The following is a 14,962-nucleotide window of genomic DNA, read 5'->3' on the forward strand; positions in this document are numbered from 1 at the left end:
TAAATAATATTGCTCCAGCAATTTATATTTACTAACACTCGTTATAAATAAAATAACATCATTCTGTTTTCTTTTAAATTGTATCAATCAGGTATTCAACATGACGCAATGCATCAATAATATTTTAAAACAACAAACCATGCGTCATACAGTGTGTATAAAGTGTGTATAATGTGTTCATCCATCGGACGCACATTCGATAAAGGTTTGTATGACCTTTTTACATAGTTACATAGTTACATAGTTACATAGTTACATAATCACATAATAGATGAGGTTGAAAAAGACGTTGGTGTTGTGCGGGGTACATTTTTGACCCCGTTTGGGGTTACTCTTCCTTTGTGAAAAAAGACATCCGTCCATCAAGGTCAACCGATGCTAAATTTAGACGGCAGATACTTATGCTATATTTGTATTTATTTATCCAGAGGAAGGCAAACAAAAAACCCCCAGTGAAACATTATCCAATGATGTCTCATAAAAGGAAAAAAAAAATCCTTCCTGACTCCAAATAATAACAATCAGAATTCTCTCTGGATAAACATCCTTCCCATGTTTACTTACGTTGTATACAGCACCTTTCCTTTGTTATTAAAAAAATGAGGTCCAACCTTTTTATGACGATATCTGTAGTATCTGCCCTCAGTCTCCATGGGTAATGAATTCCACATTGTAACTGCCCTTACTGTAAAGGACCCTTTCCTTTGCTGCTGGTGATGCTCCAAGAAAAAGTAAAATAATATTTTCATACATACTGTAGGTTCCAATTATATTTGGTCTTCTGTCTTAGGCTGCGTCCATAGAGGGGGGAGCCGCGCTCCTCCGCGCTGACGCTGAGGCTCGTCTGCGCAATCTGGAGTAATTGCATGAACTAGCAGACGAGCCAGCGTGCGCGATCGGGAGGCGGGGGGAGGCGGGGCACTGACGTCACTGGGCCCATAGCCCGCAATGCGCCAACGTCACGGCGCCGACGTCAAGGCACCGTGACGTTGACGCTGCTTCGCTCTGATTGGAGGTTTTCAGCCGACAGCGCGCTCAGAAACAGGCTCTGCTGTCGGCTGAAAATCCCTGCGCCTCAGCACGCCTGCGGACGCTCGCGGGAGCCCCCTCTCAAGACATCCTCATTGAGGATGACGGGGCTCATCGCGGAGCGTCCGCACGGCTCAGCGCTGACTGTCCTTCTATGGACTCAGCCTTAGAAGAGGTTAGCATATCCGAACCCTGTGTTCCATTGCATTTCAGTGACATTTGATGGCCCTTTTTCAATGTAATTGCTAGTTTATGTTTATTTGACAGTTCGACCTTTTACAACATTACCCGTGACCTTGAACTCCTGTATTAAGTGCCAGATAGACATTTCTGCATCTGCTCTTGATTATTCTCTGCTGATACCAGACATAAGGTTAATATTTATCTAAGACTAGGGCCTCTGCTGTATTCCGTGCTGTATGACTAGTGATAACAGAATGTATGGCGCTTGCAGAGATAGCGTGATAATTCCATATCTCGCTTCAAGAAGCAAGAATGCAGTCCCTTCTAGCAAATAAGACTGCTTAGTAAATATGGGCCTGTGTCTGTGAACTCTGTGCACGTCACGGCCTTTCCACATTCATCGCACCACGCGGGGTAATTAGCCATATCAAATAATTAAGCCGCAACCAAAATAGCATTTCATTAGCACTGAACTCACACTTCATTTACGCTGCAGCTGCTACAGAAGTACTGATATTTTTATAGTGAGGGAATACGTGACGCTACAGTACTGATGCTCGATCCCTGGTCCCAGGAGCTCACAATCTAGCTGTTGACATCTGCTTGTAGTTGTTAGGTGACTGGGGATGTTAAAATGGCTTGTGTGAAAAGCAAACGTTCATTAGCTACTCCTCTGTAGCCCAGTCTATGTAAGGCCTCGGTCCCGCTGCGCTCGTTGGCGCGGGCGGCAATGTAGCGAGTTCCCCACCAGCAGGGGAATCCTCGCGAGCCGGTCCCGGTCCCCCCTGGCGGCACAGCTGACTACACGCTGTGGCGCGTCAGCCGCTAGGAGACACAAGAGAATGGTGTTTCCTAGCGTTGACGCGTCACGTGGTGTGGCTGTGAGCCAATGGGGAGGGGAGGCTTCGGGAGGAGGAGAGGCTTCCGGGAGCGGGGAGGAGTGTGGAGTGAAAGCAGGTGCGTGCCTGTCTGTGTGTGTGTGTATGTGTGTGTGTATGTGTGTGTGTATGTGTGTGCCTGAGTGCCTGCCTCTGTCTGTGTGTGTGTGTGAGTGCGTGAGTGCCTGCATGTGTGTGCGCGTGTGTGTGTATGAGTGCGTGAGTGCCTGCCTCTGTGTATGTGTGTATGTATGAGTGCTCCAGCCCGAGTCCGTGGAGGGAGGGAGGGGGGGGGGGGAGAGTAGCGGGTCCCTCCTGCAGCCCGTGGAGGGAGGGGGGGGGGGAGAGTAGCAGCTCCCTCCTGCAGTCCGTGGAGGGAGGGGGGGGAGAGTAGCGGGTCCCTCCTGCAGGGAGTGGGGGGAGAGTAGCAGCTCCCTCCTGCAGTCCGGGGAGGGGGGGGAGAGTAGCGGGTCCCTCCTGCAGCCCGTGGAGGGAGTGGGGGGAGAGTAGCAGCTCCCTCCTGCAGTCCGTGGAGGGAGGGGGGGGAGAGTAGCGGGTCCCTCCGCTCAAGCCACGCCCCCCCTCCCTGTCAAACCTCCCACCTCCCGCCCACCTCCCGCTCTGGCTCCCGCTCCCTACAGACCGCATATCGCGGTCTGTGTATCTCAGCGCACCGCCTGTCAGCAGTGCGGGTGCGCTGACTCTGGGAGCGGGGCCTTAGCCTAAGGCCCAGCAAATATGAGATGGGTGGGAATTCATTGAGCCGAGTTTAAGGAATTTAAATTTCCTTTGGAATCAATTTTGCTTGGAATTTGGGGATGTTCCTGCATTTTGGGGGATTGTTTGCTGTACCTAACCTCCAAATCCCTTTCTGTTCCCAGTGAGGCTGGGGCTATCCATTTCTGGAGCTAGATCCACAGTGCTTGGTTCAATCAGAGCTTAAAATGTGACTTTGCCTGCATCAGAAACTGACATTATGGTCCCTGAAGTTAAAAACGTATCCACAAAGCTAATTATATTACAAAAAACAACGTCCGAAATACATCTCATTAGCAAAGGATCAAAGTCACGTAATTATAGAATAACATTGCGTTACCTTCAATAAGGTGACATTTAATACATCTTAGCATTACTCTGATCCAGACCCTGAGATAGGTGTGTAATTCAAGTTGAGAAAGAGAGGAGAGGGAAATAACGCTATGTTGGGTAAATTATACCGTACCAAACTGAAATAGACCCTATAAAATCGCTATTTTAGGGTTTGCATGCGAGTAATGCCAACTTTACGTATGACCTAACTCACGTAACATTAAGAACCTGCGTTAACCTTAACAGAATGTTGTGGATATGCGCAGTTAGGATAACACCTCATTTGCATGTCATTATCTGTAATGAACATTATAGTTAACACTATGCTCTTCACGTTCGCTTAACGTTATGTTATTGTTTGTATGTCTGTATATCTTTATTTATATAGCGCCAAAAGTGTACTCGGCGCTTCACAAAGAACACCGTACAGGAGGGCCCCGGGCATGTGGCGGGTTCCGTTCTAAATCCCGTCGCAAAACGAAAATCGCCAGAAAGTGGAATCGGCGATTTTCTGTATGTGCGCTTGTGCATGCGCAGACCGGCAATGCGCCGTTCTATGCATGCGCAACCTCGGCAAAACCCCCCATTCTGCGTGTGTGCGACCCCGGACAGGCCTGCTCTGTGCATGCGTGACCTCGTAGCGGCCCGTTCTGCGCATGCGCAGACATGGCGGATCGCCGAAAAGCGGAGCACCGAGAAGCGGGGCCTTGCTGTACAGGGAATTATACAAATACAATAAGCGCAGCAACATCAGACAATAGGAAAGGCATCCCTTGCCCCAAAGAGCTTACAATCTAAGTGGTATGATGGGAGACTTACAGAGACAGCAGGTGAAGATGCAACATTAATCTTAACATGATGTTATGTCAACGCCACCTTAGAGAACTTAATGAGCTTTGTGGCTCTTGGGCCCGGAGTCTTAGCAATCATGCGGTTTTGTTAAATAATCATTTCCTTTCTTGAAAAAACGGGTTACAGTTCTACGTCTCATTGACCTTGTAGAGCCGAATCAGTTGCCGAGTAAGGGACGTGGCTGGGTCACCCAGGGCGCAGTAAATAAAGTGCGCTAATTACTGTCACAGTATCTTATGGGGGACAATATTATAAATGTCCCCTATATTTCCACTTACCCTTCCTTAATAGATCGAAAGCTCCTCGGGACAGCGCCCTCCTTACCTACTGTTATAATGCATGTTCATGTTTGTTATTTTATTGGGGTTTTGTCCTCCAACCCTATAGTACTGCGCTACGGAATATGTTTGCACATTATCAATAAAAGATATAATAATATTTGTTTGAAAGTGAAAGGCAGGTGTAAAAGAGAGACCTTGAAGGTATCATAATATCACACATCGTAACACCGTCTAAAGGGGTTTCCAAATAATTCACTCTAAACCTTTATTATGAGCCCACTCACTGATATAAAGTGCGTTTTTCTACATACTGCACACGTGTGTCTGTACGGTGTATGTTCAGCGTTAAAAACAACCTGCCAAACATTTGCAAACACGAATAAATTGATTTTCCGTTGACCACATGATTTTCTTCCACCCCTTGCTGCCCCTTTTAAAACCATATAACATTTTCATTGTGATTAAAAGCTGTTGGTGTTTTTTTTATTTTTTTTATTTTTTACAATCTTTACCTAATGTTTTTTTGGGGAGTTAGACCGGCAGTTGTCAAATTGTTTTTGTTTCTGGTTTGCAAAGTCATTCTGAAGCCGTCATTAGTCAGACAGACAGACAAACAGAAGGCGCTGATACGCTGGAATCCAGTGATCCCGGAGAAAAGCAAGACATTCATTTATCACCCGATACAAACAGGTAAAACAGTTACTTTAAGGGGGTTGAATCTTATTAGATTATGTTCGATATATTATTATAATTTGTGTCTGCTACATGGGAGTGACTCTTGGAACTGTGGGCAGTTATCCTGGTAGCCTTTAGTTGAACTCTAGTGACAAGGACAGTGACTGTTTCTGACCGTCTGCAATGCCACAAAACGTGCGTACAAAACAATGCCTATTCAATGCCGGAATTGTGCGATTGTTATAGAACTACTAATGTTTACAGTATATATTGTGCTATGCCCAAGTTTAATAAACAAGAAGAGCTCCGTGTTCCCACCAGAATGATCAACTCTGAACGTCTCTCTCAAAAAGTCAGTGATATCTCCAGGATACTCAAGATATTTCCGACTGTAGTGATGTCTATGATCGTAAAATATATTATACGTAGCCTAGTCACAGGGCACACCGCTTAACTAGAAGCCCACTTACATACCAGGGGAAAGAAGGAAGGACAGGACCGTTTCGAATAGCGCCATAAATGTTGGGGTACGACTTTCCTGGGTTTGGACAGGCAGCAAAAGTAGCTTGGGAACCCAGCGTACAGTGTACATTGTCTCTACATCATTCCACTTTGTATCAGGCATTATAAAAGTCCTGGCACTGACTGCCTATATTAGAATCCCTTTCAAGACTCGAGTCCTCACTTACAAAGTTCTTAGCAACACTACCCCTACCTACATTACATCTCAGTTCTCACATCTAAGTACACCCCACGTCTTCTCTCTGGTCTTCTCTTCTGCTTTCCTTTTCCTTCATTGCTTTTTTTTTTCACTCCCACCTCCAAGATTTCCCTACACTGCGCTTCATACATTTAACAGTGCCCTATGAACTCAGTTCTTCTGACAGGTCCTATCCAAGACCCTCCCAATGTCTTTGCTAATAACACATTGAGTAGGTCCCATCACATTTTCTCCCCACTGGTCTTTTTCTCCCCACTGGTGTTTTTGTGTCCCCCTTTCCTCTTTCAATCGTGTAGATTGTAAGGTCCTTGACGTACCTGTGGAAGAACAGGAGGATGGACACCATGGTCTGGTCTATGTTGCTGTTGCAGATACCCTCGTTGAAAAGGTAGCAGGGGTCCCTCATCACGGGCTCTAGCGAGTCCTGCCTCATGATGGTGTTCAACTTATCCGTGTTGAAGTTCTCGAAGATCAGTTTCTCCCTTAGCTGTCGGAAATTGCTGACAGTCGGGCTGCCCGGGTTATTGTTGTCTCCATTGCCCTCCTCGATGTCGCTCCTGTTGGCCAGATCCAGGCAGCAGCTGCAGCAGTCCAGGCCAATGGGCGAGCGGCAACCGTCTTCCTCCGACATGCTCACCAACGTGTTCCAGCTCGGTTCGACGCCCGTTACGGCTCCAAGGACGGGCAGGAAAGAGACACAGCGCCCAGGAAAGCGGCTGATTCTGGAGATTCAACTCTGCTCGCAAAGTCCAACAGGGAAGCGGTGGGTTGACAGAGTTTTATGTGCGACAGCCAGATCCGTCTGCCTGCGAGTTGCTGCTTTCTAAAGATTAAAAACAACAAACAACCGTGCCTTCCTCGTTTTAGTTTCAGTACATGGCTGTGCCGCTTAGCAGAGCAGGAACAAAAATACAGCACTTCTTCATCTGTTGAGCAGTTGCACGCACACACACACCTCTCTCTGTCTGTATAAGCTGGGAATAGATTCTGTCTCTTATAGACACATCCCAGTTATGAGAGGGTGAACTTCAGTCCTCTTACTCCCCCAGAGGCGCTGCGGCTGTGCTACTGTACAAAGATTTTACGTAAGAGGACACCAGTCAGTGCAGCAGGGGACAGGAGAGCAGCGTTTTCTGGGTTACGACACCTGCCTCAGAGAAGAGCAGCATGGGTTGTGAGCGTTAGAAAGAGCGAGGTTTTGGGTGGGTGGGGTGTGTGTTATAGGTTTTTGATTTAGACGGAATCTCCTGCCAGGAGGGCTCAGCTTTTACCTCCCTGTTCCATTCTTGCTGACTGCAAACAAGTTTTGCAGCTGATAGGAGAATCTCCCGCTGTTTTCCTCTCAGCCTCGCTGCCCACCCATATTTAAAGGTGCAATCCCTGTTAGTTTGCAAAAAAATAATGATTTGGAAAAACTTTACAATGTAATTGTCTTCCCGTCGCTGCTGTGTAAAAACACTTCCAAGACAAATTATATTCCAACATATATATATATATATTATTATTATTATTATTATTATTATTATTATTAAGCATGTCACTGTCATCATGTCACTTTCCTCCTACTTTTGGACTGACCCTTTAACCGAGGGCTCTCAAACATAAGGTCCAAAAGTTTTTGTCCAGCCCACATAGCAATTGTTTCCTGACCCACCGAATGTTTTTTCAGCGCCAGAATCTTTTTTTTTGCCGGGGAAAGACGGGAGAACCGTCGGGGGGGGGAGGGGCCTGCACTCCCGGGGGAGGGGCCTGCACTCCCGGGGGAGGGGCCTGCACTCCCGGGGGAGGGGCCTGCACTCCCTCTGCAGCAGGAAACTATCGCAAGACTTGCCGTTGCCAATAGTATTGCCCGGTTAGCCTTTGCGCCTGCGCCTGCGACCACGTGGCACCGCGTGCACCTGCCTCTGCTCCTTTGAAGCGCGGTCGGCACATCTGCTTTGCGTGGCACTATTAACCAGGGCAAGGGAAGCACAATCTTTTTTCCCTGCGCCCCCTGCTGGCAGTTCCCCTCTCTCCGCTATGCCGTAATTAGACCCCAAGGAGCCAAGGTAAGTGAGGTTTACAGAGGCCTTCTCCACTTCCCCGGCCCTTAATTTAAGTGCCTTCGGGAAGTGCGCGGGGCCACTGTTCCCCGCCCCCACGTCAGTTTTGCACCCCCTGGGGGCGTGCCCCCCAGTTTGCACACCATTGGACTAGGGTAAGTAAGAGGGGAGGGGGGAAATGAGAGAAAGAGCGGGTTTGAGGGGGAAGTAAGAGAGTGAGGCGGGAGTGTAGGATAGAAGAGGGAAGAGAGAGAGGGCAAAGAGTGAGAGAGAGGGGGAAAGAGAGAGATAGATAGGGCAAAGAGTGAGAGAGAGATAGGGCAAAGAGTGAGAGAGAGAGAGTGAGTGAGAGAGAGAGAGAGAGGACAGTGAGAGAGAGATAGGGCAAAGAGTGAGAGAGAGTGAGTGAGAGAAAGAGAGAGAGGACAGTGAGAGAGAAAGGAGAAGCATGTAAAGGAGAAGCTGTCGAGGAGAGATGTTATGTGAAGGAATATCACTATAGAAGAAGAACATGTGGGGGAGAAGCTGGTGAGGAGGGGAACATGGGAAGTCCTGAAACATTCTGTGTATTTGCATATTTTGTAAATGTGTGGCTCGAGTGAAGAGCAATGAAATCTAATCGGGCCCCTCTTACGAAGTGAGTGTGACACCCCTGCTTTAACCCATTAAACATGTCACTTGGTCACTTTGCGCCTAAGTTGGGCTGGCCATTTAAGGAGTCCCAAAGGTTCGCTAACTTCTCTCTGCAGGCAGCACGTTTCTGGGCAGTTTCGTAATGCAGCGTGTGATGGGAATAATTAAAGCACAGTTGAGCTTGCATCATTGTCCTCCTCCCGTGTGTGTGAGAATCTTTGCAGCACAAATCCGATGCCGTCAGCCGGTCTCGGTGTTGGCTCAAGAGCAAAAACAACACAGCGATCTGTGCAAGTGTGCCAATTACTGCTCTCTTTCAGGGCTCAATGTGCTGTTCCGTGGTAAAGTCGCTTGTCTTTGAAGTGGGTGAACCTAGTTGCAATCCCAGCGTCCCATCTCCATGTGACCTTGGGTGAGCCACTGTATCTCCCTGTGCCTCAGGTGTCAGAAGTGTATTGTATGCTCTCCATGCAGAGGACTTAATGTGTTTGCAAAAATCTATGTACAGCGCTACATACACTGTCAGCGCCATAGAAGAAAGCAGCTATTTATTATGATCACGTCAGAACAGGCCCCTTCGGCAGTGAGGGAATGTATTGCAATACTGCAGAGAGGCTGTTGTAGGGTCTCTGGAGCTAGGGTTGCCAGGTGGCTTCTCCAAAAATACTGGACTCAACGGTGAAAGGTGCATCAGGTCACTATGTCAAGGGAGGAACATACCGGACACATACATGTCCAGTATTACAGTACCTCTCATTTGTTACTGGACAGAGTATCCAAATACAGGACAGTCCAGTTCAATACCGGAAACCTGGCAACCCTATCTGGAGCTCAACATGTCAATGTAGTGGATATCCTCTGTGCTCTCTGAGTAAGACTTGATTGAAGTTGAAGACAGGCTGTCACCGAGTGAAACTCGCTTCAAATGAGAGAGACCGCCTTCCAGGGAGTGGGAATTAATGCACGATTAGGACTCCCCCCACGAAGGCCAAGAGCCACAAAGCTTCAACTAACTTAAGACTAACTGCGTATCTCCTAATGCAGGGGTGCGCCATCTTTACCCGCTGCGTACCCCTCCCTGCTCGCGCCACCCGCCTCCCTTACCTTGTCTGCGGCATCAAATGACGCTGCAGGGTCACGTGATGTCATGTTGCCATGGTGACGCGTCGCCGAAGACAAGGTAAGGATAGTCGCAGTGGCCTCCCGCGATCCCCCCGGCGTTTAATTTAAATGCCTTGGGGAAGAGCGCGGGGCGTCTGCAACCGTCGCATCCCCCCTGAAAAATCTTGCGCACCCCCAGTTTTGCACCCCCCTGTTCTAAAGGACAATAAGGTAATATTAAGCCATGTTTTCTCCCCGAAAGCGTATAGTGTGAACTACGTATAGCGGGCGTTAGTGATAATAACAAAAACTTTATTTCATATAGCGCCTTTCTCCCAATCGGACTCAAAGCGCGTCACAATTAGAGTATAGCGCGCGGTACGCAGCACATAGCAATGTTACAGACACATTCTGTGCCCAGATGAGCGTACAATCTATGATTTGGGTACCTATGATAACTCCTCATTTTCATGTCATTATCATAACAATGCCCATTCACAAAAGTTTGGTACGGTTAACACAGGGACTTGCCGTTATGTTAGTTAGGTCATACCTAAACTTGGCGTTACTCCCATCCAGACCCTGAAATAGAGATTTTACGGGATCTATTTCAGTTGGGTATGATTAACTAACATAGCATTATTTCCCTCTCCTCTTTATTAATTTGAGTTAAACACCTATCCCTGGGTCTGGATCGGAGTAAGATGTACTAAACATGACATTACTGGGAGATAACTCAACGTAACAATAACATGATATCAAGCCTATGCTAATGAGATGTAGTTCAGACATTGTTTTTTGTATATAATTAGCTGTGAGAATACGATGTTAAGTCAGGGAACATAACGTTCGTTCCTGTTATAGGTAACGTCACATCATGACCTTCAGCCTTGAATCTGCCTTCCGTTGAGGAAAATAGCCATCACATGAGGGATATTATACAGTACACTCATGACTCTGAGTCCCGATTTAATGGAGCTTTGTGGATGTAGGCCTAAGTGGGGTTCACTCAACAGGCGTAAGACTGCCTTCCATTAAGTGACACTCACTCCAAATGAGTGAGACTGCCTTCCCATGAGTGTGACCCATTGCAAATAAGTAAATCTACCATCCTTTGAATAGAACTCACTCCAAACGAGACTGCCATCGAACAAGTGAGACTGTCTCCCAGTTAGTGTGATTTACTCAAAATGGCTGAGACTGCCTTCCATTACCAAGAAGTCCTTTAAAAATGAAGCTGCCCCGACAATATTATGTGGAGTGTGTTCAACGATTTATCTCGGGATTATAAAAATGAGCCATAAACGATGAGCTCATAAACTCCTTTAAAATTCTTCCTCGTGTCTTAAAATGCTGGTACATGTCCCAGGATTACATGATTAGTCCTGAACACCAGTCGGCCTATAGTTTTATTGTTGGTTACATAACATGTTTATAAGGAAACAAGACAGAAGATGGGCAATATTTACTAAGGAGTGCTATCCCGCTATATGGAATAGCACCATGTAGTACATAATAGCTCATGTGGCAACTCAAGTACTGGAACAGGGGCTGCTGAAGGATCTGTCCCAACTAGGACCAAAGTGTACTTCTGGCAGTGACATATTTAGGGGGACAGTGCCTCCTAGGACCAAAGTGTACTAATGATAGTGACATGTTTATGGAGTCATTCAAACCTAGGAACAAAGTGTACTAATGATAGTGACATGTTTATGGAGTCATTCAAACCTAGGAACAAAGTGTACTAATAGCAGTGGCATGTTTAAGGGGTCACATCTGGGGTGTTGATCCCTTTTTACCAACGTCAGACACATCTAAGTATTTTTAAATTATTTTTAGTTTAAGGAGATAAAGAAGAAAAACAATAATACCAGAGAGGAGAATAAAAAAATAAAAAAATAGAAAGATATTCATTTTTACACAAGAAGTAAATAAGTTAAAATGTAATGTTAACCCCCCCCCCCCCCTTGGGATTACTGTGGCCTTAGAGGGTGACATGTTTAAGGGGTCCCACACAGAGTAACCCCCCTTCCCCATCACATGGTGTTGGGTGACTAGGCAGAATCCTAGCCCCACCCTTTTCTGCCTAGTGATAGTGATGTCATCATAGGATATTTATAGGAGGGAGAGTGTTCTAGAAGGTGGGCACCTCACTGTGAATGGTGTATATACAGTGCCCTGTTTAGATAGCATTCCCAGGTATGTCTCCACACGACTCTTATTAGTCACATAGAGGCAGCCTTTGCCCTGAAGGGATTACCCCAGCGGCAGCCCCGAGGCATAGCTGGAGCAGTCCCATGGATGGGTCCATAGCTGATTCTCACCCAGAAGGCCCTTCAATTCCCGAGGCGGGGTTGCAGACAACAGAGAGAGAGAGAGAGTAGAACGCGGCCTGCCAGGGGCCCGAAGCAGATCGACACTACACATCAAAGGGATCCTTTAGGTTACAGGAGTTAGTCAAACCTCATCACCTTCCTAGCGGATCAAAGTTGATATGTATGAAGGAGCAGATGAGTGGAGATCCTTAAAGGTAAGGAAGAGAACTTTGTAGGGGGGGATCCTAAATTTGAGGGGAAGCCAGGAAAGTGGATACTGTTTTAGGAGAAAGTGAAATTATTCTAGCAGCGAATTTTGGAATGATTGTAGGGGAGAAAGTTGTGAGGCAGAGAGGCCCGTCAGCAGTATGTTACACTAATCCAGACGGGAGAGGGTAAGGGCAGGCATTAGCGTTTTAGCAGATGAGTGGAAAGGGTGGATTTTGGCAATATTATGGAGGAAGAAGTGACAACATTTGGCCATGCCGTAAATGTGAATAGAAAAGGAAACAGTCAAATGTCATCACTAGGCAATGTGCAGTTTAAATGGTAGTACCATTTACTGTGATAGAAAACGGCGGTATTAGGTCAGACTTAGGGGGAACTATGAGGAGCTTAGTTTTAGATATATTAAGTTTAATGCGGTGGAACGCCATCGACGAGCATACAGCCAGGGAGCAATCAAAGACTTGGGAGTGTATTGCATGTGTGAGGGTCGGGGTGGGTAGATATATCTGCATATTACCTGTATAGAGATGATACCTAAGGCCAAAAGAGTTGATGGGGTCACCAAGTGATAGTGTAGAGCAGGCCTGCACAACTCTTAAAGCGAGAAGGGCCGAACTGCTCCAAGCAAAAAAAATTTGGACCGCACGGGTAAAATCATCATCATCATCATGATCATCATCATCATCTCTCCTCCAGCACCTCTCATCATCATCATCCTCATATCTCTCCCCCAGCACCCCTCATCATCATCCTCATATCTCCCCCAGAACCCCTCACTATCAACGTTCGCGATACTCCCCATCTATCTATCATACCCCCATCTCTCCCCCTCACCCACACACATAATACTCCCCCTCCACATCAAACACACATTACCACCCTGCACACCACACACATCCCCCCTGCACCTCACATCCTTCTCCCCCCGTGCACCTCACATCACTCTCCCCCCTGCACCTCACATCACTCTCCCCCCCTGCACCTCACATCACTCTCCCCCCCTGCACCTCAAATGACACTCTCCCCCGCTGCACCTCACATCACTCTCCCCCCCTGCACCTCACATTCTCCCCCCTTGCACCTCCAATCACCCTCCCCTGCACCTCCAATCACCCTCCCGTGCACCTCCAATCACCCCCCAGCACTTCAAATCACCCTCCCTGCACTTCAAATCACGCACCCAGCACTTCAAATCACCCCCCTGCACGTCAAATCACCCCCTGAACCTCTAATCGCCCCCCCTTGCACCTCACCCCCCCCCTTGCACCTCACCCCCCCCCCCTTGCACCTCACCCCCCCCTTGCAGCTCACCTCCCCCCCGTGGCACCTCACCTCCCCCCCTTGGCACCTCACCCTCCCCCCTTTGCACCTCACCTCCCCCCCTGGCACCTCACCCTCCCCTGGCACCTCACCCTCCCCTTGCACCTCACCTCCCCCCCTAGCACCTCACCTCCCCCCCCTGGCACCTCACCAACCCCCTGGCACCTCCCCCTCCCCCCATGCACCTCACCTCCCCCCCTTGCACCTCACCTCCCACAACGGCACCTCACCTCCCCACAACGGCACCTCACCTCTCCCCGACACCTGACGGAGCAGGCAGGACTAGCACACTCGTGCAGTCCTGAGAGCAGGTTTGCGGCTTCCGGGCAGGAGAGGAGGGGGATTGCGGCTCCCGGGCGGGAGAGGAGGGGGGGACTCGCAGCCGGGAGAGGAGGGGGGGACTCGCGGCCGGGAGAGGAGGGAGGAGACTCGCGGCCGGGAGAGGAGGGGGGGACTCGCGACCGGGAGAGGAGGCTCGGGAGGGAGGAGGACAGGGAAAGCTGCCGCGGGCCGCACAATGAGTGCAGGCGGGCCGCATGCGGCCCGCGGGCCGCGTGTTTTACAGGCCTGGTGTAGAGAGAGAAAAGGAGAGGTCCCAGAATAGAGCCTTGAGGTTACACCAACAGAGATAGACAGAAGACGAAGACATGTCTGCAACAGGGACAGAAAATGCATCTATTAGTAATTGGGGAGGAGCCAGAGTGCAGGGCAGCACCTGGCTGGTTTGATGTGGCCACAGATATGCGCCGATGACTGGATATCAAGTTGGCAGGATAAAAGTCTGTTGAAAAAGTGTTAAATATATTTACGGGTTAATAAAGTTGTGGCTGTATTACCCCCAGTTCGGTGTTGTATGTTTATTGCACTTTGTGTGTTCATATGTGTTGGTATAATGGGGGAATAGGAGTATGGGGGGTGAGAGGGGAGGGGCGGGGGGAAGAGAGCACAAAGGTTATAAGGCTGTGTATTGAGGCTCTGTGCTTCCTGTTGAAGTGGAGCGAGGGAGAAGGAGCAGCAGTGGTTGCCATGTGGACACTTTACTGCAGGCTTTTTGGCCTATTTAAGGAAAACTTGAAATACTGTACAAATCAAAAACAGCTAGGAAAAAAAGCTTACACAAGATTAGTCATTCGTCTTATAGGGCGTCACACTTTAAAAATAGGGCATTTTTTGGGTGGAAGAGCCTCACCGACAAGAGTGAGAGAAATGGAGTGCCCCAACGTGATCATGAAGCGATCATGCGTGTGAAGCCTGACTGGGACAAGGCTGGGCACCTGTTCACACATACACAGCCCTGACTGATTAGCGTTATTATCATTCTTTACAAGCACTAACTAGGAGTTTATTAATGTTCCAGATGAACGGCGTTAAATGAAGCGAGATCCACATGCCCAGCCAATTCCCTGAAGCATGTTTGCTTGACACCAGCTTAATAGTTTAATTGTTTAATGTTTTAATCGGCTTGACTAGCTCTGTTTGTTTAGGCTTCTACATCGTGACGTTGACCTGAAAGGACTGTATCAACCTCGCAGTGCTATTTTTGTGGGAGAACTGCATTTTGGACCCTTTTCTTAAAGGGATCAACACAAATCCTATATAGTGATAATTAAATTAT

At 48.1% G+C, this 14,962-nt stretch overlaps 1 protein-coding gene across 2 annotated transcripts in view; it reads left to right on the forward strand.

Annotated features, from left to right (window-relative positions):
- Positions 1 to 4,905: 4,905 nt before the first annotated feature.
- The window catches only part of ERCC6L (ERCC excision repair 6 like, spindle assembly checkpoint helicase), a 58,509-nt gene continuing 48,452 nt past the window's right edge, over positions 4,906 to 14,962 (forward strand). Inside the window, exon 1 of one of the 2 annotated variants that reach the window (XM_075572969.1) lies at positions 4,906 to 5,002. The gene's annotated coding sequence lies outside the window, so the exon portion shown is untranslated. Of the gene's footprint in view, positions 5,003 to 11,594; positions 12,015 to 14,962 lie in introns of those variants that run through there. The other variant, XM_075572966.1, reaches the window with a different exon arrangement.

The sequence above is a fragment of the Ascaphus truei genome, chromosome 16, assembly GCF_040206685.1.
Source record: "Ascaphus truei isolate aAscTru1 chromosome 16, aAscTru1.hap1, whole genome shotgun sequence".
Classification (NCBI taxonomy): domain Eukaryota; kingdom Metazoa; phylum Chordata; class Amphibia; order Anura; family Ascaphidae; genus Ascaphus; species Ascaphus truei.